The 22,668-nt window shown below is 39.5% G+C and overlaps 1 protein-coding gene across 4 annotated transcripts in view; it reads left to right on the top strand.

Annotated features, from left to right (window-relative positions):
* LRRC3B (leucine rich repeat containing 3B) overlaps positions 1–22,668 on the top strand; it is a 51,126-nt gene that overhangs the window by 5,240 nt on the left and 23,218 nt on the right. The window contains exon 1 of one of the 4 annotated variants that reach the window (XM_050319254.1): positions 8,932–9,025. The exons of 2 other annotated variants lie outside the window; for them this stretch is intronic. The gene's annotated coding sequence lies outside the window, so the exon portion shown is untranslated. Of the gene's footprint in view, positions 1–8,931; positions 9,026–18,002; positions 18,022–22,668 lie in introns of those variants that run through there. One more of the 4 variants, XM_050319258.1, reaches the window with a different exon arrangement.

The following is a 22,668-nucleotide window of genomic DNA, read 5'->3' as shown; positions in this document are numbered from 1 at the left end:
GGAAGCAGGAAAGCAAATGGAGCCTATTTAATTATTTAAGGAACAATAAATGAAAATTCCAGTTATAAAATGACAGTAAAAGGAGAGACAAACAGAATTTTAAAAAGTTAGAAAAGGGAAACAACGCATAAAAAAAGTAGAAGGTGGACAGGAAGGGATCAAAGGTCAGGGGATGGACTTAAATTTCCATGGAGTTTTCAATTGGAAAATATTATCTGTATGAATCTGTATATTGCGGTGCTTACATAACAACCAGTATTTTACTCAAATTGTGGAAGTCTGACACAGAGTGTTCTCCTGGGGGGGGTCACTTTGTGTTTCTGCTTCATCCTTTGGATGCACAACCTCAGTTAGTAGGGCATATACTTTTAAAGATGGCATGTCTTAGGTGGCAGGCTGTCTTAAGAGGTATACTTTGTGGATATTATTTTTTATGGTGTTATCGTTTACCTCTGTTAAAGTTGCTTTCTCCACCAAATCACGGCACTGATTTTAAAGGGAGTATTTTTTTGCAGTTTACCAAAACTCCGTTGTGTACTTTTGCAACTGTTCTAAGTAAAGTTACTTCATATGTAAAGATCGTGAGTATTCAGCAAGTCATTAGAGTGGTTGAATGACTGGGTGTTCAATATGCTTGCACTGGGAGTTAGTGGGACTTGTGAACAGTGTGTGAGGGCCGTTTCCCTCACCTAGATTACAGAGCACTTTGGCAGAATTTGCTTCATGCAAAGTATTCTTGTAATACTCACCTTTAAGAACAGAGGCAAATACTTCTTCCTCTTGAAAGGGGAACTGCAACAAAAATTGTATGTGAAGTTGCTTGCTAGGTCATATGTGGTTAAGCAAGCAGTGTTGGTTATATATCTTGTTGACGAAATTTCAGCTTATCAACATTAAAACCAAAATAAATTTAAGCTACTGGTGCTTTAATTCTTGACTTTTTAACCCATTTTTACTCTGTGTTTGATAACAAAAAATGGCACAATCTCTTTAGACTTCCATTTAAATTAATTTTATTTTTAAATCTTGTGGCGGTGTTTGTGTTTTGTTTTCAATACATTTTTACCTTAAAAAAAGGTAAAAGCTCCAGAAAACCTTTTCTCACACTTTTAAAAACAGATTCTGTAATGCTTCTTTTTACTCTGAAGATTCATTTTGAAATGGTAAAAAATTGTATTTGCCAAGAACAAAAATTGTAAAATTAGTATGTGCAAATTGTAGGAGCTCCAGAAGAGGGATGATAGGCAAAGGTGAGAGACTGTTCACAAGACTGGGAATAAGTAAATCCAGGGGTCATTCCTTATAGTAAGTCTAGCTAGAGTTGGGTTTGGTTTTGGGTTAGGGTTTTTTTCCCCTAGATGTGCTGCAAATGGTCTTTAAAATTTAGCTTGATTCCCATGTTTTATTAACATAATTTATTTTTATCAATCTCAAAAGAGAGAATGACCCTTAGTTCTTTTCTCCTGAAATGAACGTAACAGAGCACAACTGCCACTGCAACCTTCAGATAGTGTGTGTGTTTCTAAGAGTCCTTTTTGCCCTTATTTTCACCTTTGTTGACACCAAGTCATTGAGGTGAGAATTGGTGACTTTTGAACGGTCTATTTTTAACAAGGTTTGTAATGGAGTATTACTGTTTGCGAATATATGCAAGTCCCAATCTGCACAAGCACTTAAAGGGAAGGCATGTATCAGAGGTCTGCTTTTAAGTGCTTGTTTTCAGGTTTTGTGGTTCTCTGTGTGTGCCTGGTCCTGTTCTGTAGGTGGGAGTACCAATTTTCACTCTGCTGCTTCAAGGATATCCCCTCTTTTTTAAAGCCGAGAGATACCAAAGTGGAATTTTTTTCAAATAAATGATCCACATCAAGTTGTAAAATGAGATACAAGTGGGAAATTTATTGTTTTGTAGGATCTTTTAACTTAGAGTGAAAGAACTCCCCAAATTTTGGATCAGCGTATTTCTCAGACCTTTAAGTTGTCACTTCTCACACGCTGCGTGAAACCAAAGCACACCCATCCAAATAGAATAAGTACATCTCAGCTTTGACTGAAAAGCAGCACATGGATGACAGCCTGCAGTAAACAGGCAGTCCTCTCCCTGTGAGTGTGTATTGAGGCTGCAAAGCTGCCATGTCATGTTGGTACAGACCAGGTTGCTGATCCCATTCTTAGTTGTAAGCAAACTGTTGTCATTGAAAGGTTAATAATTTCTGTTGAGAAAATGTATTGGTCATGCTGTTTCCAGGGTATTTCACAGTTTTTGGCCTTTGACAGAAAATGTTGTATATGTATTCTGCTCATCATTTTCATCATTTACTTGGTATGCTTATTGGCAGCCCTGATGCATAGTGGATGTTAGGAATAATTTCTTTACTGAGAGGGTTATCAAGCATTTTAACAGCTGTTTGAGTCACCATCCCTGGAGGTATTTAGAAGATGTGTATATATGGCACTTAGGAGCATGGTTTAGTGGTGGACTTGGCAGTACTGATTTAATGGTTGGACCTGATGATCTTTTCCAACCTAAACAATTCTGTGATTCTATAAACAAGTATTTTGCTCAAGTAGGACTTGACAGGATTTAGATATGCAAGAAGCCTAAATCTTTGGCTCAGAAAACAATCCTGATGGATACAAATGGTATTTCAATAACTTTCGATCTAAAAATTTTTCTTGCAAAGCAGCATGACTGTTCTTCTTGCCAGTCATGGCAGGTGTTCCATCTGTACAAATAACACCTAATTTGAACGAGTCAAGCTTAACGGTTATTTTTTTTCCACTATCTGCCACATTTTCAACAATTTTTTTCTCAGTTCTTTAAACAAGTGTGAGGCAGCAGTGTGGAACAAAATTGACAGAGGCCAAACAAGTCCTTAATTATGGCAGACTTTTTTTTAAACACACTGAAAAACAACAGTCAACTGTACAGTGTCAGTAGCATTGCAACTGCCTTTGGTTGTGAGCAAAAACGAAAGAAAAATACATGAATCTGTTAAGAATTGAATGCATGCTGTTGTATTGTCTAATATCATCTCAGCCCTTCTCATTGTCATGCTGCATGAACAGCTATGAACATATCAGCTGTGTGCTGTTCTTTCAATTTGGTTTGTGCAGCAATAATTGATGTACCCTCTCTTATTCAGGCTTTGTTGTCTGAGAATGGTCCTTTCTCACAAGCTTGCCATAAGAATATTTGCCATTACACCTTTGTCATTGATTTCAGCTCACAAATGTGTATTTATTTTTTCCATACAAAGAGCTGTCATGCTGGGGATCTTTCTTGAGATGAAATCTGACCACAGGTCAGATCCAATAAAATATATTTTACATTACTTTCAGGACTAGTTTGTATAAAAATACCATTCTGATTTGGACTTTCTGTGTGGCTGTATCACCACAAACATACTTCTACAGACCTTGTCCGTTCTCCAGACAACTTAGTCTTACCTCAGAGAAACTCTCTCTATGCACTGTCATCTGAGTATTTTTTTCATTATGGCATGCGTGACTTGGCAAGCAATGCTTTGATGATATGTGAATTGCTTTAAAAAGTCATGGACATGTGAGTTAGCTGGGAAATCATTAGAAAAACGTGAGGTGAATGAGGACAGAACCTTTATTTTCCTCTTGCTGTGGAGTTGCAGAGCAGATAAACTCTCATGTTCTGTGGGCTGCCAAAAGGAGTCTTGTTGCCTGGAGTTAATGTGTCTTGGTTCTTGTTTCACTGAAGCACTTTTTAATCTGTGGGCTGATCCTGGTAGTTTTTAAATTCTGGTTCTAGAAGCTATGGAGTGCAGCTTTGAATACCGAGTAAACACTTGGGCATCTGCAAAGGGAGACTAAAATATTATCAGGCTTGCAGAGCAGTGCTTCATTAAGGTAAAGCACTGGGGGACTAGGGACTAGTTCTGTGACCACATGGGTTTTTCCATTCACTTAGCTACTCCAAGTAGCCTCCTCCATTTCCTATGCATCTATAGTTTCCTTAATTTATTTTTTTTAAGGAATATTATTACCTATCTTCTAAAACTGTTTAAGGCAAATGGGTTAAAAAAGATTGCTGAATTTAATAAATAGCTGTATTGTAGTAGAACTGACATTTTTGTAAATCCAGATGTGTGTATGAGGAGTTAATGTGACTCTGAAAGCATTTGGTCTCAGTTCTTCTGACATTTTTTCTTCATTTTGGACCAATCAGTTGCAGGTAAAGGGCGCTGACAGAGTAATGTTTTAGTGACCTTAAATACCACAGCTGACAGAGATTGAATTTTTAAGTATCAGCTATCAAGGAACTGCATTTCATTATTACCATCTAGAAAAAAAAATCATGTTTGTTTTTAATTACAGATATTGAGCTTGTGTTTAGTTGATCTAGAGGTGGGCTGACTGCAGAGGTGGAAAGTTTGTTGTAGTGAAAATTGGAGATTGGAGGGAGGTGGACTTCTTACTAACATTAACACTACTCAGGTTCACTGTTTTCACCCATACACCTGACTGTTCTTGGAGTTACCTAGTGGCATCTTGGATAGAAGAGTTGCTCCTGGAAACAGTTTCAATCTGAAAAATTAGCTATTAACTTTGACCCTTCTCTGGTATAACTTAGACTAGATGATTTTATTTGACAATTTAATAGTTGTACCTGAGCTGCTCTCTAAAAATATTTTGACCTTGGATTTTATTAGTCTTGAATATATTACTTTTTTGAAAGAATTTTTATATATCTTACTAAATAAAGAACGAACCTGGAAAAAGGAAATTAAAAGTGAGTGATCTGTGTCTTCACTTCCAAAACAAATGCAGTACAAATAATTGCATTATCTTTTCAACATTTTCACATCAGAACACGGAAGAAAAAAAGCTCCTCTTTTAAAACCTGTTTCCTGTGCTAAAGCCCGTATTTTTTCAGATTAGAGAGAAACACTGTATTCCTCAGGTGCCGTAAGGAGAATATTACTATTCAATGACTGTGCTAACAAGCAAAGAAAACACTGGGCTGAACATCAGCTGCCCCACTGCCTGACAGCAGCAGTGGGGCTGCTGTCTCTCTGTTAATGTTGTAGAAGGATGTAGGTGTCTGCAGGTTCCCTGTGAGCCTCCTCATTGCAAGGACGTGTCGTACCTACAGCCACATCAGACTGCAGCTTTGGGGCATGCCTCTTTACTTCGGGGGCTCTGTGGGACATTGTGAAGTTCACATTGCCTCCTTATGGTGTTGTAGGTCCCTGTAATGGTGAAAAGCCTTTAATTTTTCATTAGGAGTTTGACCCTTGGCTCGTTTAAAGGGTGAACTTGATTTCCTTGCCCATATAGAAAAAAATCCAAACAAACAAACCAAGCAAAAGCACCGGCCTCTGTCAGCACTAATTCATCAGATGTGGCAGGGGTTTGGGGTTGCGTGTCAGGCTTGGGGAATGGCATGAGAGGGAAGTGCTGTCTATAAAGAGCTGGCAGGGATGTTCCAGGTGAAATACCCATGTAAGAAGGCTCATCTGAAGAGATGAAGGGCAGAAAGATCAGAACATGCTGAAACATTTCCTGTAAGATTTGTGCTTTTGGTGAGAGGTAGAAGATAAAACATGCTGCTAATACTAAAGCATGTCCTTGCTAAGCCTATATCTACTTTCTTGGCAACCCTGATGGCAGAATTTTGCTGGGCCCTGAAAAAATGGGTTTCCTGGATGTGCACAGGACATAAGGATTTGTCAAGGCTGAGACATGGACACTGGTTCAAAGGGCAAGTCATGGAGCTCCTAATGCATCCCGAGAAGCATCTTGGACAGCAGCTCAGTCTCTGGGCATCTGTGTGACAGGCTTACAACTCTTAGCAGTAATAGGCTTCCCTTAAAAGTCTGTTCCAGAGCTGGGCTCTCCTACAAAAGAGGAGTTTCTTTATAGAATGGGTGGCTGGTCCAGGGTGTAAAAAGAATGATGGCAAGTTTTTCATACCTGCTGCTGCCAAATTTAGTTATGCTTACTGCACTCTGAAATGCCACTGTTTGATTACTTTTTTAAACATTGTTAATGTGAGTTGAGGGTATTATTAATTGCTGTGGTTTTCATAAAGCTTTCAAGGTAGTGATTCAGGACTACAGAAGGGCTTTTCCAAAACTGTACTGAGAAAAAAATACTCAGTTCTTCTTCCTTAGTGAGTGGCATGGCTTAGGGGAGGGTGAGTAGGTGAGATTTCAATGTTCTCAGCAATGGGGGAGTCCCATGTGGCATTTTGCAATGTAGTTTTAACATGTCTAACTTGCCAGACATTTCTCCCGCTCCCCCTTTTTTTTTTTTTGTTCCTCAGTACTTTTAAAACCTTGTTATCTTTGAAGAAGCTTAGGAGGTCTGAAATGGGAGCTGCATAGGTTTTTCCTTTCTCAGGGGAAAATGGTCGTTCTGAATAAGAAGGTAAAGTGTTCTCAGGTGGTAGAAAAGTCTTAAAAAGCCTTAAACATGTACAGCATCTCTGCATTTCTCAGTCAAGAGTGGAGAGATGTTTTATTATAGCATAGCACTGTAATGAGTTAATAAGAAGTAAACTTCATGTAATTTTCCATGCAAATATTTGGATACTAATGAGAATGTTTACAGTCCCTAAACTTTTTACTGTTTTCTTTTTATCTTACTGTCTTTCTTCCTTTTTCATTGCTTCTGCTTTCAGAAAAAGTTAGCTTAGCTGTCAGCTGCAGAGGACTCTTCCCTTGCACCAGCTTAACTCTTCATGTGGCTGAGGGTTACATGGAACAGGGCACCAAAAGACTTCCAATGAAGGTGCCTGAAGCTGGTCCAGGGAGAAGAAACCATGGGAATGTGCATAAGTTCAGACCTGAGATCGGGGTTGTACTGAGGTTGTGATTAGGTAGGTATTTGCTTTGGAGACATCAGTATTGTGGATTTTTTTTTTTTTTTTGCTTGAGAATCCTCATATTTAAAGACTTGAGGTAAACCCGCATCTAAGCTTGGTGAATTTGCTGTGATTTATGTGGGTGTAAGCCATAGTAGATTTACGTCCATAATGTGTGTTCTGTCTCAGTTTGTTACAGACTTATGCAAAATCGTAATGAAAACACCTTAAGAATGGATCTTATACATACTGATTTGAACACAGCATATTTCCACAGATGGGAAGTGAGGTATTATTCCTAACTTGCGGTACAAAAACACTTGAAATAACTGTTTCTGGGACTTCAGTATTATCTGTTGAATTCATATCTACCCTTGTCATCTGACAGGGTACTAAAACAAGATTCTGTTCAAAATGATAGAAGTGGCAGTCATACAATGCATTTCATTCCTGCTGAATCCTGTTATGTAGTTATTTTGGGGAGATTGGGATCTCGCTTCAGTCATTCAAAGGACAGTCCCTTGAAAAGGATTTGCAGAATTTGTAATTGTGCCCATAAATCTCCCTGTGCCCATAAAACCCCTTGCAAATAGGGTAAAATTTCTGTTACAACCTACCGTGTTGGGGAAGCAGCATTTTTTTATCATTTTTCTTTGCTCGTTCCCTCTTTTTTAAATCCCAGCAGCTGCGGTGAATTCCCTTTGGCGCTGCCACAGGACGTGCTTTCCTTCCTCTGCAGTGTTGTTATGGAGAATTGCTTCTGTGTTCTGTCAGCGTTTGACCCCTTACAGCTGGCAGTGAATCGAAGAAATCAGATGTACAGAGACCCAAACTCTGCCCTTAGCTACGCTTGTGAAAACCTGCGGCATTATACAGTTGTCTTGGCGAGGCTTAAGAAATCCCGTGAGATCCACTCCGCTGAAAGTTGCTCTGTAAATGTTATAGAGGGCTGTTGTTTTTGCGCTCGTACATTTTACTTTGAAGCTGTACCTGAGCTGCGGTTGATGATACTGTTTCATAACATCGAAATAAAGGGACAGATCTGGAGGATGAGATGTGCTGTGCTGTCAGTGGAGTTTGTCACTAAAGCTGTCTGAGGCGCCGTGAAAGTGTCTGTGCTGTGAGAAAGACGTGCTCAGTGGCCTTCTGGTTCCTGGCAGCGTTTAAGCCACTGCGACCATCCTCCTCAATAGCCTGATCTCTTCTGGGGAGGAGCCTGGCCCATCTGCTAGGAGGGTTGAGCAGCAGTAATGCCCAGCATCCTGGGTGCATCTTGGTGAGTCCCAGGCAGCAGAGGAGTTTGTCCTTCCCGGACCAAGAAAACCCTGTTTAGGTCTGACACGTTCCTACGACCATCCAGTATGGAGCAAGCACAGGGCTGAGGCTTGCTCTGGGGAAGCTCTGGGGTCTGGCCCGTGGTGTAGCTGACTGTTCTGAGACTGTCAAACATAGTGTACATACATCTCCATGTATGTTGGTGTATGGACAGGCCTATTGATCTTTTTGCTTCAATTTTAGTGCAGAACCACAGGAAATAATGTTCAGCCTGAAGACAGATACTGTACTGATCATAGCGTCTTTGACTCGTACTGATCTCTGTGAGTGTGAAGGATGCTTCATGAAGCTGGTCCACGAATAACCAAAGACCTGAATAGTTGTATAATTCTTCTTTTAAAAAGTGTTGCAGTGATAGACCTGCGCAGATTGAAGTTGCAGTCAAAAAAGCCCTACCCCGAATAATTTACTGTAATTCTTGGTTTCTGTGTCTTGTGATTGTATGGAGACAAGAAAACAAATTATGAGACATGAGGAAGTAAAGCAGAAGATATGAAGAGAGGTATTATACACACCACTAGTCCAATTGATGGGTATTTTTATCGACTTCTAATTTTTGGAAAATTTTCAAAAATAAGAGGTTTGTGTATTTTTTCCCAACTGAATGGAAATTTTTCCATTGGTTAATGTAGAAAGGAAGTTGGAAATATCAGAATTACATGTGACTTATTAATGTGTCCAATTTGCTGTGGTGAACGGAGGAACAAGGAATTAAATGCTGTGGATTTTATTGCACCAACTGTAGTTGTACTTGCAGGCCATACAGCCTCCGGAGGGTGACCTAGTGCCATGCAGTCTAAGGACACTTCTGGAATGGAGGAGGAAATGTGCCAAAACGCTCACTGCTGAGTGGTGAGGTTGCATCTAGATATTTTTTTCATGTTACTGGGGTAAAGTGATGTTTTTCCTTCAAGTCCTGAAGATTTATGTTTCTTCTGTCCAGAACAGAAAAAAGAATAGAACAAAAGTTATGATTCTGTAGTACTACATCTTCACATTTTTATTCTGTGCTTCCTATATTCAAGGGATTTCCTAGCAAGAATAGAAACATCTGCAATAACAGCTCCTATTTATGTTAATCTTTTCCAATCAGCATGCAGTCTGAAATAATTACAATAAATGCACCGTCTGCTCCAAACACTCACAACTTGCATTTATTTCAGGCTTCTTGGCTTCAGAAGTCTGAGAACATAATCCCTCATTCTGCTCTGCTTCATCTCCTTTGCATGAAGTTATTCAACAGTTCCTTTTGTGAACTTCATTAACAATGGTCACGCCATAATAAATTATATAAATTGAGAAGTTTTTAATTAAATACTTTAACCAAAAAAAAACCCCACAAAGCATAATAAACTTAATTAGGTAACATTTTCCTGTAATAAGTTTGCACACGAAGTGTGTAATGAAGTAGGCTAGAGTAAAATCTGTAATCTGAAGCTTTTTAGACTTCATAGCTGAAGAAATATTTTTATTTCTTTTTTTAAAAAATGCATTAAAAGATCATGTGTTAAACATATCTTGTTGTGCAAAGGATTATGCAAACTTGGCAGAAAAACAGTAGTTACTGTCAAAGGCATGACTAAGAGTATGTTTGAACCGAAGAAGACACATCTTCCAGTCTTTCTTCTGTTTCTACTAGAGCTGCTCACCCAAGTCAGGGTCATTTTCTCCAACTTGGCAGTGGTGCTTTAGCTCTGTTAATTTTTTTTTGTGCTGGGCAGAATTAATGGGTATTTTTGGTCAAATTGACCAAATTATGTGGTATAAAGAGCACATTTAGAGCTGAGTCTCCATGTCGGTGCTGTGTGCATTTAGCTTGGCTGCTTGCCCAGGCATGTGGGAAGGAAAAGTAAGATCAGCCTTGGCTCATGAGTGCAGTGCCATGGAGTGACTCCTCAGGTGTCCCTTGCAGCTAACGGCACCTGCCGTTGCTTCCTCTTTCCTAAACTTGCATCCAAAAATATTAAGATTGTTATGCCCTTAATATTAAAATTGTTATCCCCTGCCTGCTATTCTCTTACATAGCTCAGCCAGGCTGCTTTCTCATTGGCCATTAATGTACCCATCTTAGGAACTTGATTCAAAAACAAGATGTTCAGGATATGCAGCTTTGTGACAGTAAATGGTGCTCTGATTTTTGATGGTGAGACCACGAAGGGATTGAACAAAAAGCCGTAGGAGAGGATATAGAAAGGAAATCTTTAAAATTATGAATATTGGTTTGTGTTTTTCCCAGACTCTGCAGAGTCACAGAGAGCAGTGCAAAGAGAGTACACTGATACATCACATTCATTGTTTTGCTTTGGTGATGCATAAAGTCAGAGTAATGTTTTGTAATTGTCTTTCACAAGTGCAAATGACTGTGTATTGAAGGCTCTGAAAAATAATTACCAGAATTTATTATCTCTGTGAAGCATCTTTCCTTTTGATATTTTAATTTAGGGCTGATTTAGAGAGACAAGTTTGATGTCAGCGACATTAGTTTACAGTTTCGAATGGTTTTCTGGTTTTTGGGGCCCACTCGTTATTCTATGTATCATGAAACTCAAACCAGGGAATAAGAATTTTGGACATTCTATAAAAAAAACACAGCACCAGATCATTTGATTTGTGTGTGCATACAGATGGGGTTACAGGATGAGAAAAATATGTATGACGAGGGAGATAAGGTAAAAACAGCTGGGTCAGACTTTGACAATACAGCTTGTAGTGGCATTGACAGTGCTGCACCTCCACCCTCTCCCTAGTTACTGGTTCCTCATCTTGGGTCATTGCAGGGGTAGTGTCTGTTGCATTTTAATACGGAGTCTGCCAATATGATTCTGCTTTCTACAAGATTTATGAAATATTTAGCCAGGTGAGGTCTGTTGGGCAGATGAAACTGCTGTGTAACTTCTAAAATTCACCAGCAAGGTCGCAACGTTGTGACCTGGTGGATCTCTTACAGTTCTCTGGCTCACAGACTACAGTTAATTGTCCACCAGAAGATATTATAAAACATTTCAGTGTGTCCATATATCCTGTCTCTGTCCCTGCCTTTTTACAAGTGAGAGAGAAGCTGTTGTAATTCTAGGGAAGGTAGGAGGGCATAAAGTTTATGTAGCAAAAGCACATCTATTTTACAGAAAATACTCGACTTAAATTTTAGAGTTCTACCTGAACAGTTACCACACAGCACCCCTAGAGTTGTAAAGTATTGGACAGAAGTCATGACTGTAGTGCTTTGCAGAATTTGAGATGACTTCGTAGCATGCATGGTAGTCTGGTAGTAAAGGAAAAGAGGGACACATGGATCTGGAAAGCGAAACCAAAGAGTTAATAGGAATACAAGAGTAGGGGGAAAAACTGATGCACAGAAAAAGAGGGGAGAAACTAGTCAAGAAATGATAGGAATTAAAATACTAAGTGTTGGCTGAGAAAAGCAGCTCATTAGCAGTCACTTGCTGGGATGAGAACATAGTATGTCCAAGAAGAGACTCAAGCAGACCTTCCTCAGAGGTTTGGGAATCTTCCATTGTGAAGGACTTTGGGATGAGCAGGAAGACACTTTCCCTCTTGAAGTGTTACAAATTAGATAGCTGAGGCAGAGAAATTTTTAAATAGTATCTGGGAAAGAAGATATTAGAAATTAAGGTCTTGATGACAGGAGTGTGTCAAATTAATGCATGGTGTATTTTTGGAATTATACAATGTGTCATAAGCCAATTTTGTTCCAGAGGAAATGTGACATCTTCTCCCTTGTGAACGAGGTTTCCAAAGGGCTGAAAAGCAAGGAAAACCTGAAGTCAGATGGAGAAGAAAGGCATTGACTGTGCTATTTAAACTGTGTAAATCAGTGGTGATGTCTCCTGCCTCTCAGCCCCTTCTGATAGCTCTGTGTTTAGGCTGCTAGATCTGTTTTCCATTTTCTGTACATTTCAGAACAATAGATTTTTACCTTGACCTGTAAAGGCGGTCATACCCTTTTACATAGCAGTGACTTCCCAGGAAGCAGAAACATAAATATACACTGTTTCCACAAGGTACATGCTGTGCCTCACAGCAGATCTGGTTTTTAACTCACAAGAACAAGGATTTTGCTGGGCTGCTGAAAATATTTGAACTGCAGTTTTACATACTGAATTCTTGTTTCTTCTGCTTCCAGAATCTGTGCAATTTAGAAAGGAAATGTAGAGTAACATCTGCAGTCTGACATGGTCTTCCTTTTCAGAAAAATTCTGTTTCTGGCATTCATGTTGGGCAAGGGGAGCCATCCTTTCCAAGACATTAGGTATAGTTAAGAAAATATTCAAAGAGCTGACAGTTAATTATTATTCACTGCTTTGCTTCTAGTATCAGTGAACATATTTTTGGAGTAGAATTAAATCCAAGTCTCTCTAGGGGCTATTGGTATTTTGCTAATGCTAAACTAAAGTGTGCCATGTGCTGGGCACTAGAGGTGGTCAGTAGAGGCTTGACAGAACTTAATTGTGTGTGTGGCAGGGGTGCTCTGGGTAACTGCGTGGTAGGTGTGATGCAGCCACAATCTGGTGGGAAGACAGTCTTTCACAGCCCCTTGTGTTTTCATGAGCAGGAAGGAGACATTCCCAATCTGCTTTCCATCCTGCCCGCAGATGAGGTGGTTCATCTCCTGGAGTGGTTATCCTGCACAGACAGGTTTTGTTCCTTCTGCTCATCATCTATCCCTTTACTTTTTCTATTCCCAAACTGTGAGTACTTAAAATAGGAAATAAGCTAATTAGAAGCCATGAAACAGAGATGGAAAGTGAGCTACCTTAAAAAATCAGTAAGTGAAGAAGCAGCTTCAGACTGGAGAAGAAGACTTGTAGTCTTAATAATCTTCAAAATTATCTTGTTATTAGGTTGTTGAATCATGGGTTTGGAGGTATCAAAATAAAAATTTAGTAGTATTCCCTCTTTGGAATATGCTGGCATATGTTGCAAGTCCTTAAATGGCATATCATCCTGTACTGCCCTGTTTTGAGCACTCATCCTTTTAATACATTTTTGGTATTATTTTTCTTGGTAAGGTCCTCACCTTTCTCAGCCAGGTACTTAGAGCATGTTTGTGCTGCCCAGACTGATACAGTCAGTGCACCGTATGTTGCAGTGTGTCTGGGCTAAAGTGTTAGTAGGAAGAGAACCACCAAAATTAAACCTGTGAATCTTGCACCTGAGCCAGCAGTCACCATGTGGGAAAGTTTCCTGAAGAGCAGAGCTGAAGGCCCTATTCCCAGGCTCTCCTTCTTCCTGCTCTCTTTTCTGTCTCTCACAGAGGGCTAAACTGGCTCAGCCGATTGTGCAGTGGCTGTGGATAGGGTTTTCAGGAGAGTGGTAGGCATGATCTCTGTATGATGCAGTAACTTAGGGGGTAATTATTGGATGCAGTGGTCAGTGAGGTATAGGTGCAGGTGAAGGTTTTGGGGGAAAATACCCCTGATGTGTACTGCACCTACAGCGATCCTCAGTGCTGCTTTGGAGCAGGGAAGAAGGAACTGTGGTTGCAACCCAGTGCAGCTGCAGTGGCTGGTTAGGTGGAGGCAGAGCAGAAGAGTTCAGGAAGAGAGCAAAACATCTGAGGATTCATAGGGCTAGCTGTTTGGGAATTACTGTGTGGAGTGGTGGCATTTTGTTAGTTTATTTTGTAATCTGTGATGGCAGTAGCTGAATATTGAACAGCTTAAATCTAAGCAACTGTCATTTCATGCTTTGGTGAAGAGAGGGTGGGTGAGATAGTAGGGGTAAATTGTGAATAGGAGTGAAACCAATATGTGCAGCTTTTTCTGAACCTGCCCACCTCTTTCTTTGTGTAATATCAAGCAGCTGGGACTGTGCTATCTCAGCTTATCATCACTAATCAGGCTAGAGATCTCTGGGGACATGTTTTGCTTTCAGTTGCTTTGGTAGAAATTTAAACTTATTACCTAGATTATTTGCATTTAGACCAGCAAAACTGCATAGACAGATTTTGAGCGTTTTTTAGCCAGTGTGGTTCGTGGGACATACTCTCATTTTATGAGATTGCTGTCTTTGTTTAGTCAAAGAAGAAACCACTTGAACACAAAATGAGAAAGCATTTGCACTATTGTTTTTTTTCTTCTGTGAGGAAAACTTTACTGATCTTAGTAAAGTGCAAAACTGATGGAGTTCACTATAAATTAATTAGAATTACTTATTTTGTGTAAAAAATAAATTTTCCTGCTCCATAATCTTTATGCCAACCTGCAAGAACATAGGACACAAGACTTGACGAGGTTAGTTACAGAGGTGTATGCTGCTGTAATTGAATTTCTTCAACTGCTTCAAACGTTTTTTCAGGGAGATTTCTCCCCTCCATTGAGTTCCATGGAGTTTTTCTCGGAAGTGTCCCCCTGGATTCCCTACATGCTTTTTTATGCTGGGCTAGGCAGGTATGTTTATGAGTTGCCATCCTAGGGTGCTTTCTCCAGAGCTGTAATTTAGAACCTGGTGTTTCATTCATTACTATTCCTACCTTGGTCTGAATCTATGATTCTGTCTGTTGTTTAACTTGCAGACTGATGACTCATTCATTTGCTTCATGGGATAGCTGCACACAATCTTATCCCACTCTGAAATGAGCTTTGGGAGTGAGCTAACAAGAAATGTTTACAGCATTCAGCATAAATCACAATTCCACAGAGAACCTTATTTTGCAAAAAAAAAGAGTTTTTATAACTAGTAGGTGTTTCTATGTCTAAGGGAGTTGGTTTGTTCTCCCAGGTAACAAGTGATAGGACCAGAGGAAATGGCTACATGTTGCATCAGAGGAGGTTTAGATTGGGTATTAGGAAAAATTTCTTCACTGAAATCGTGGTCAGGCTTTGGAATAGACTGCCTAGGGAAGTGGTGGAATCATGATCCCTGAAAGTGTTCAAAAGGTGAGTGGATGTGACACTTGGAGACATGGGTTAGTGATGTACATGGTTGTGGACAGGTTAATGGTTGGACTCAATGATCTTAGAGGTCTCTTCCAACTTTAATGAATCTGTAATTCTAAACCAATATTTTTTATAATTTCTCTGTTTAATTATGGCTCACAGTATATTCAAAGGATGTAAGACTATGCTCTCTGCCCCCTTCTAACCTTCATGAGAAAAGTCAGGGTATGCAGAAGCAGATTGGTGTTCGCATTCAGGAACAGGGCGTAGTAAAACCACCTGTGGGAATCCCCATAAAGAAAGATATCTTAGTGGGATGTCCATTATATTTGCAAGAGTTTTCTGTAGAAGAGCAGTTTCCTGCATGACATGTCCCCACATGACTTAGCAGCATCCTGTAGGTGTGAATGCCTGTCTCTGCAGAGCAGAATATGCAGAAGATGAAAAGATGGGTGGTGGAGGTAGACAGGGTGACTAACTCTTTATTCCTGGAAGTGTACCCTCCGCATGGAGGACAGCATTAAGTATGTCCCAGATAGGCTTCTCACACTGCATCATTACTGTACCATTTTCCCCGTGGATTCTGTACTTGGCAGAAAACTCTACAGGAAGTGGTAGTGTGCCTCCAGATTTAAACATATTCAAAAATCAACACTTGCATAATACGTTTATTCTATTTTTTTTTTTTTTTTACCTTTTTTGTCTGTTCTGTGGCACGGGCTTCAAATACTGCACATGCTGATTTTGCTCCTTCTGCCATGTGGTCCCAGCACATGGTAAAGGAAGGACATTCAGACTTGGATTATCTTGCAGAATCTAGAAGTTTTACAATGTCACTTCACTTTGTTTTCTTCACGTAACTTTTCTGGTATTTTTATTTAATTTTTAAAATATCAAACATTGAGTTTAGATTGTTACCTCAAAAGTGGTTGTTCCTGTTCATGACTAAAGATGATTAGAGAACAGCAACCAAAAGAATTATCAGGTTGTAATTTGCCTTTTTTGGGGGGTGAGGGAGGAATTTGCTTACATCAATCTTTTCTTCTTTGCTAGATCTGTGAAGACTGCGAAGTTTCATTTCTCTAGGTAATTCTGACTTGTTCATGCTGATTTTGAATGAGGGGGAATTTGCAATAAAGATTTGCCATGAAATTTTAGGAGTACCTTTATGCTTAAGTAAATAAATAATCTCTTTCCACATTTTGGTAAAAGTCTCAGCCAGCCTCTTGCTGATGGTATCCTTTAGAACTAACCTGGGCTATTGTATTGTGCAGAGTGCAACAATGAAGTGACACCAGGCAATGTTTTAGTGGTTCTCTGCTTGTAAGGGATGCTCTTATGGTAGTTAAAGGCAGCATAGAGTTTACGCTGGACATGTTCAACCTGTCTTGCAAATGCTGTGTTCATCCTCCTTTGCTGTTAGCCACCTGGGACCTGTTTTCACCTAGTAAATGCTTCTTCTGGCCATTTGGAGGGTCTGCATGACCATAGCCCACAAAACCTTTCTTCAGCCTGGCTGCCAAACCGTGCTTGCACAAGTTAGAAGCCATTTGGTAAGGGTCAAAACTTGAATTTCTCTAAAGTCTGTGAATTAGGTTCCTTCAGAGCACAGGAAAAACAACCTTGCATTCAACTGGATGGTCGAGTATAACATACAAACACTTTGCTTCTCTGTTTAGTTTAATAGCCTGGCTGTTGTTGAGCTTTTGCAAGTGTGAAGTCAGTTGGATTCTTCTGTACCAGATTCTGCAGAAAAATTTTTGGCCAATGGTGACTGATATGAAAGAGAAACATGGACTAATTCTGTTTAACAGCTTGTGCAAAATATATGTGGGAGTGTAAGGAGGAAACTGTCACTACTGAATCTCAGAAGAAGTAAATGTAAGAAAAATGTTTATAATTTAGGGAGGAAGGAGAAAGTGATGTGCACGGATTGAACATGAAGCATCAAGTTCCTGTTCAAAAAGGGAAGCTATCGAAAGGCAGCTTGGGAAATGTGGGTAGTTTTCAGAGAGAATATTCTATTGTGTCTTGCTACAAATTAGCAAGTCTGTAAGTTTTTTGTATGTATCATAGTTTTACTACATGCCACTACAGCTTGCTGACTAAGGCTAGTGAAATTTGTTTTTGCTGAGGATGAGTATCCTCATAGGACATGCGCAAAGAGGTTGGCTGATTGTATTCTTCACCATTTGAGAGGGCTACAACATTCATTGCAAACAACTTGTAAAAAAGCAAAGAGCATTTCATCGATAGTGTTATGTGAACACAAATTTCTTCTGTCCTTTTATATAAAGCAAACAAAAAATAAGCACAGCAGTTCACAAGCAACGCCTAAAGAAAGGCTTTGGAAAAAAAAGACCCCACGTATTTGGCTTCTATCAACATAGCAAAATATTTGCTTAAATGACTGTGACTTCCATTTGATGTTGTAATGGAAAATATGTTTATATTTAATTTCTTCTCTTTGCCATAGTGTTTAATCTTACTTACTTTATGTAGCCATGCTAGAACATACTGTATTAAGTAGGGGGGTTTTTTTGAGTTACATTTGAATTTCTTATGCGTGGTCCTTTTCCACCATGAGAAGATCTGTAAGCAGTGGTTGCCAGTGCTCAGAATTAGTTACTAGGGGCAATGTGGTGGGGTGTCTTTTTTAGGCTTGGTGCCTAAGGGAGCTTCTCTTCAGCATAAAACAGAAAAAGAACTTAAACTTGTTGCCTTGAAATGGGAAACCAAATTGTTCAGGGCATTTAAAAGGAATTTGTCTGCTATCAGTGCTATCAGTCCATGAATTTCAAAGGTATTTCTGTTACTGTGAACTTGAAAATTAAGATGGTGCTTTTTTTTTTAAGGCATGAACTACATGATCCCATGATGTAGTCCCTTTACTTGTATGTAGAGGTGATCTTCATGGTTGACTCCTTCCATGGATTTGGAAAAAAGCTGGTAAGCAGAAGTGCTCCCATTCTCACCTGCAGATTGTGTGGACCTGTAGAAGTATTGAGCAGATGTGGTATGCCTTGCTTCTTTGGTGTCATGTGGTGCTCGAACTTTCCTTCAGAGCCTGGGCTTTTAGAAGCCCCTGGGATTTCTGGGTTAAGCAAATAGCCTGATAGAATGTTTGAGTGATACCAGGAGATGAAAATAGTTGTGCTGGCTCTGCTTTAAGGTAGCAAAAGAAAGCTGTGTGAATGCAATCACAAGATACCAAGCAGATCTAGGGGCTCTTGGTTTGGCAAGGTGGGAACCAGCATAATAATAGCCCTTTTTCCTTTCAAGGCTACAAAATCCAGTAAGAGGCTTCAGGGGAAGCCATGGTGGCTTATTCCTGCAGAGTTGGTTTTTTTTTTTGCTTTGGCACATGTCGCATCTGTGTAGAGGGACGTGAATTGGCCTCAGATTTTCTAAGATGGGATTGTAAATGAGGGATGGAAAAATGTATTTTGCATTACAAACCATTTGACTGATATTTTAAAATTAATAACAGAAGGTGGAATTTTAGAAAACTTGCTCTATCGTGGCTCAGTTCAGCTCTTTCTGAAATCACTGGAATAGTACTTCAGTAAGGAGAAAGTTCAGTGGGTTGGGTTTGCTTTCTTTTGAAGTCTTGTAGCTACACTTAGCAGGACCATCTTATGTAATTTGGGTGCAGAAAACAGAATGAAATTTTCCCCTTGTTTTCTTGCCAGCTTTTGCTGCCCAAAAGCATTAAAAAAAAAGGTTGAACTTTTTTTGTGTTTGGTGTTTTTGTTTTCTTTTGTTTTAATTGTTTTAAGGGCAGTACTTTTAAAACAGCTTGTATGAAAGTAGGCATCCAAGTTAGTGTTTGATGCATTGAATTCAGTTAATCACTTAATTGGTCCATTAGGTACTTAGGAATTTGTTTACCAAAATAAATTGACTGTGTGTTACTTGTTGTCATTTAAAAATCTTCTCCTTTCAAGAGTTTCCAAATAAGTTTATGCATATTATTGAGGATATTGTCATGCTATCTATTCAGTAATTCAATTTGTTGACTTCAGTTGCAAAATTGAATAGATATTTGAAATTTTGGTCCTTTGCTTTTGGATGTTAGTATGAATTAAAAAAAGGGAATACTGTTTTGATTTAGTATCAGAGCAATACAATAATTGTGTCTCTTCAGTGTTACTTTGTTAATATAACCATTTCTCAGGAAGTATTGTTCTTGTGGAAAGGAGTATGATTTCAATTAATGTTTTACACTGTGTCTTAGAATTAGTATTTTTAAAACAGAACATCCATAATTGCATCTGCTTACCTCATGTAGTCATAGTGGAAACTGCCCATCACCAGTAGCATTAACCTCCTATTGACTAGTAGAGTAGAGAGAGATGCACTGCTGTGGCCACCAAACCATACAGTGGTATAGCCTTTCCCCGTACTTACAGCCAGATTCTGGTTTGAGATAGGTTTATTACTCCCTGTTGCAAGTGAAGGACCCCACAAAGTGCATCTCTTCTTGACAGGCAATACAGATTGTACAGCCATGTTTAACATGAGCAGGAAATAAAAATGTACTTCACTGCCCCTGACCTGCTGGCGATGCTCTCTCTAATGTAGCCCATGATGCTGCTTCCTACTCTTGCCCCGAAGGTACCTTTCTGGCTTATGTTCAACTTTGAGTCTGTCAGGACCTTATGCCATTCTCTGCCAACCTGCTTTCAAGTTGGACAGGCCCCAGCATGCAGTGGTGTGTGGAGTTATGCATACCCAGGTGCAGGACTTGGAATTCCCCTTTGTTGAACTTTATGAGGTTCCTGTCAGCATGTTTCTCCAGCCAGTTCAGGTCCTTCTGGATGGCAGCACACCCTTCTGGTTTATTAACTGCTCCTCCCAGTTCTGTATTATCAGCCAGCTCGCTGGGGACTCTCTCCCATCCTCTAGGTCAATCGTGAAAATGTTAAAATTATTTGGCCCTGGTACTGACTCCTGGAGTACTCCACTGATGAGTAACCTCTATCTGGACTTTGTGCTGCTGTGCACAGCCTTTTGAGCCAAGCAGTTCAGTCAGTTTTCTGTCCACCTCGGTATTTACTCATTTAGTCAGTACTTCATCAGTCTGTCAATGAGGATGTTATGGGAGACAGCATCAAGAGCTTTGCTGAAGTTAGGATAAATAACATCCACTTCTCTCTCACCTCAGTGAGAAGAGCCAGGCATCTCATTGCAGAAAACTATCAGGTTGGTCAGATGTGATTTGTACCTTCATAAATCCATGGCGACTACTCCCAATCATTTAATTTTACTCTTTATGTTAAGGAAATTGTTCCCAGATTTATTTGCTTATCACCTTCCCAGGGTTGGAGGTGAAACTGACCTGCCTCTATTTTATGGGATCCTCTTTCCTGAAAATAGGACTGGCTTTCATGCAGTCCTCAAGAATTTCCTCTGATCCCCATGATCTTTCAACAACAGTTGAGAATAGCCTCCCATTAACATCAGCCAATTCCCTTAGCCCTCTGGATCCGTGGGCTTGTGTATGTCCATTTTTTTTAAATATTCCTTAACTGGATCCTCCTCTGCTGATGGGAAGTCTTCATGTCTCCAGGCTTTATCACTGGTTGCAGGGGTCTGAGATTTCTGAAAACAGAATATTGAAGGAATAAATAGCTTTTTAATTGATAGCCTTTTTTCTGGTAGCAGTCTACCCTTCTAGCTATCTAACGTGCTTTAAACACAAACCAGTTCTGTGCAGAATGTGTGTATTAAATAAATTTAGACTCTGTTAATATACCTGTATTTAAAGCTACACTATTAATGTCTTTTCATGGTTACACTGAAAAAGAAAAATTCTGTTGCACAGAGCAATATGAATCTACCAAAAAGGTGCAAGCTTTTTCTGTGTGCTTCTCCTGTGTGTTGGCCTGGCTGAGTGCTGACTGCGCAGAGATGTGTAACAGGAGTGACTGCAAACAGTGCTGTGATTTCAGAGATGGTTTTCATGTGTCAGAACAGCAAGGTGAATTAGTCTGCAGTCACATTCATGTTGCCATCGAGAGCTGTCGTCTATGCCTGAGTGAGGTTGCTTTAAGCTTGCAGGGCTGTAACAGTCCTAATCTACAAGTGTTTATGTGCAGTTGTCAAATGGGGAAAAAGAAAGAAGAAAAAAAAAAAGTGAAGCTGCTGCCTCTCAGGTGCAGCCATCAGTGGGAGGCAGGATTCTGCCTCCTGGCTTCTTCTGAGCTCCAAGCCCAGCCACAGCTTAGGTATCTCACCACTTATGGGGGTGCAAAGCACAGATCATCCCTTTCCTGCTGAGCCATCAGTGGGGAGCATAGGTTAGTCAGCCCTGCCCTCCAAAGAGACACTGGACAACCCCACTGAATAGAGGCAGAGCTGAGGAGCCACCCGTCTTTGGCAGTGTTCATCTACACTTCCAGCATGGCTCTGCCAGTTTTAAGTCATTAACAGCCTTGAAGAGCCAGTGACTCTCTGGGGTTTACACAGCACTGAGAACTCAGCATAGCATCACATGGAAGTCTACCAGAGTTGCTCCTTATCCTGCACCCAGGTCAGAATGGCTCTACATGGGAACTTTTGTACCACCTTAAAACTAGTGGGAGGCTACAGGGGTTGAAACAATTATTCCCAAGAGTAGCTGTACCAACTTTTGGGCTGCTTTCTGCTGGCACTGTTACACAAAAAAGGTCATTTATTTTTCTCAGCATATCTTCTGTTTGTCATCAGATCTTGTTAAGTCAGAGTTACAATGTGTGTGTCTGTTCATGGTAGACCATTCATAACATACCTCATATTTAGGTGTCTTGTCTTAAGAGCATGTTGTATGATCTCACCACAACCATCTGAGCTTCTACTTCAGATCACTGAGATCCTGAGCATGAGCCCAACCAAGCTGCATTCAGTGGGGCCACTTTTTCACCTGTTCATGAAAGGCTCTAACCTTTAGTGCACTAAAGAAGCACCTTCTTTTAGTTTTGAAGAGAGCTGACCATGAAAGCTCCAAATGGAAGAACAGCTGAAGAAAAAAATACCATCTTTTTAGAAAGACAGAAAAATGCCAACATTATTTAAATTTTGTATTTTGATTGAAAATTTTCATATTGCATAATGTTTTACCATTTACTATTTTTAAAAAGTTTTTCAAGTTACTTAAAAGTAATATTTTATAAAAATGATTTTCATAGAATCGAAGAACATGTATGTCCCAATAACCTTAAAAGGTTATCCATTAAAGTTTTAGTAATGCATTTGACACAAGTGCTATGAAAAACGAAACAGAAATAAGAAATTACTTAAATGCCACTGTTTAGGGAGCAATATTAAAATTTTTTCTCTCTTTTTTTCTTCATCCACCATCCAGCTTTGAGTAATGTCCTATTTTAATGAGTAAAGGTAGGATATAGAATTATGTCTGGGAAATACTTCAATAACTTTAATTAAAATAATTATTTGCAGGTTATAAACAGAATCTTTCTTCTCTCATCTTACTACTAACATTGATTCTAAGAGAAAGCTAGTATTTCTTTGGTTATGAATAAATGATTACCTTATTAAGGCCGATGCTAAAACCAAATATGGAGAATTAATTGCTCATTCTTAATGAAGTTTTTT

Source organism: Myiozetetes cayanensis, unplaced genomic scaffold (genome assembly GCF_022539395.1).
Source record: "Myiozetetes cayanensis isolate MyiCay16 unplaced genomic scaffold, myiCay2020 scf1, whole genome shotgun sequence".
Classification (NCBI taxonomy): Eukaryota; Metazoa; Chordata; class Aves; order Passeriformes; family Tyrannidae; genus Myiozetetes; species Myiozetetes cayanensis.
Note: the sequence above shows the minus strand (reverse complement) of the source record. Positions and strands in the feature narration are given on the sequence as shown.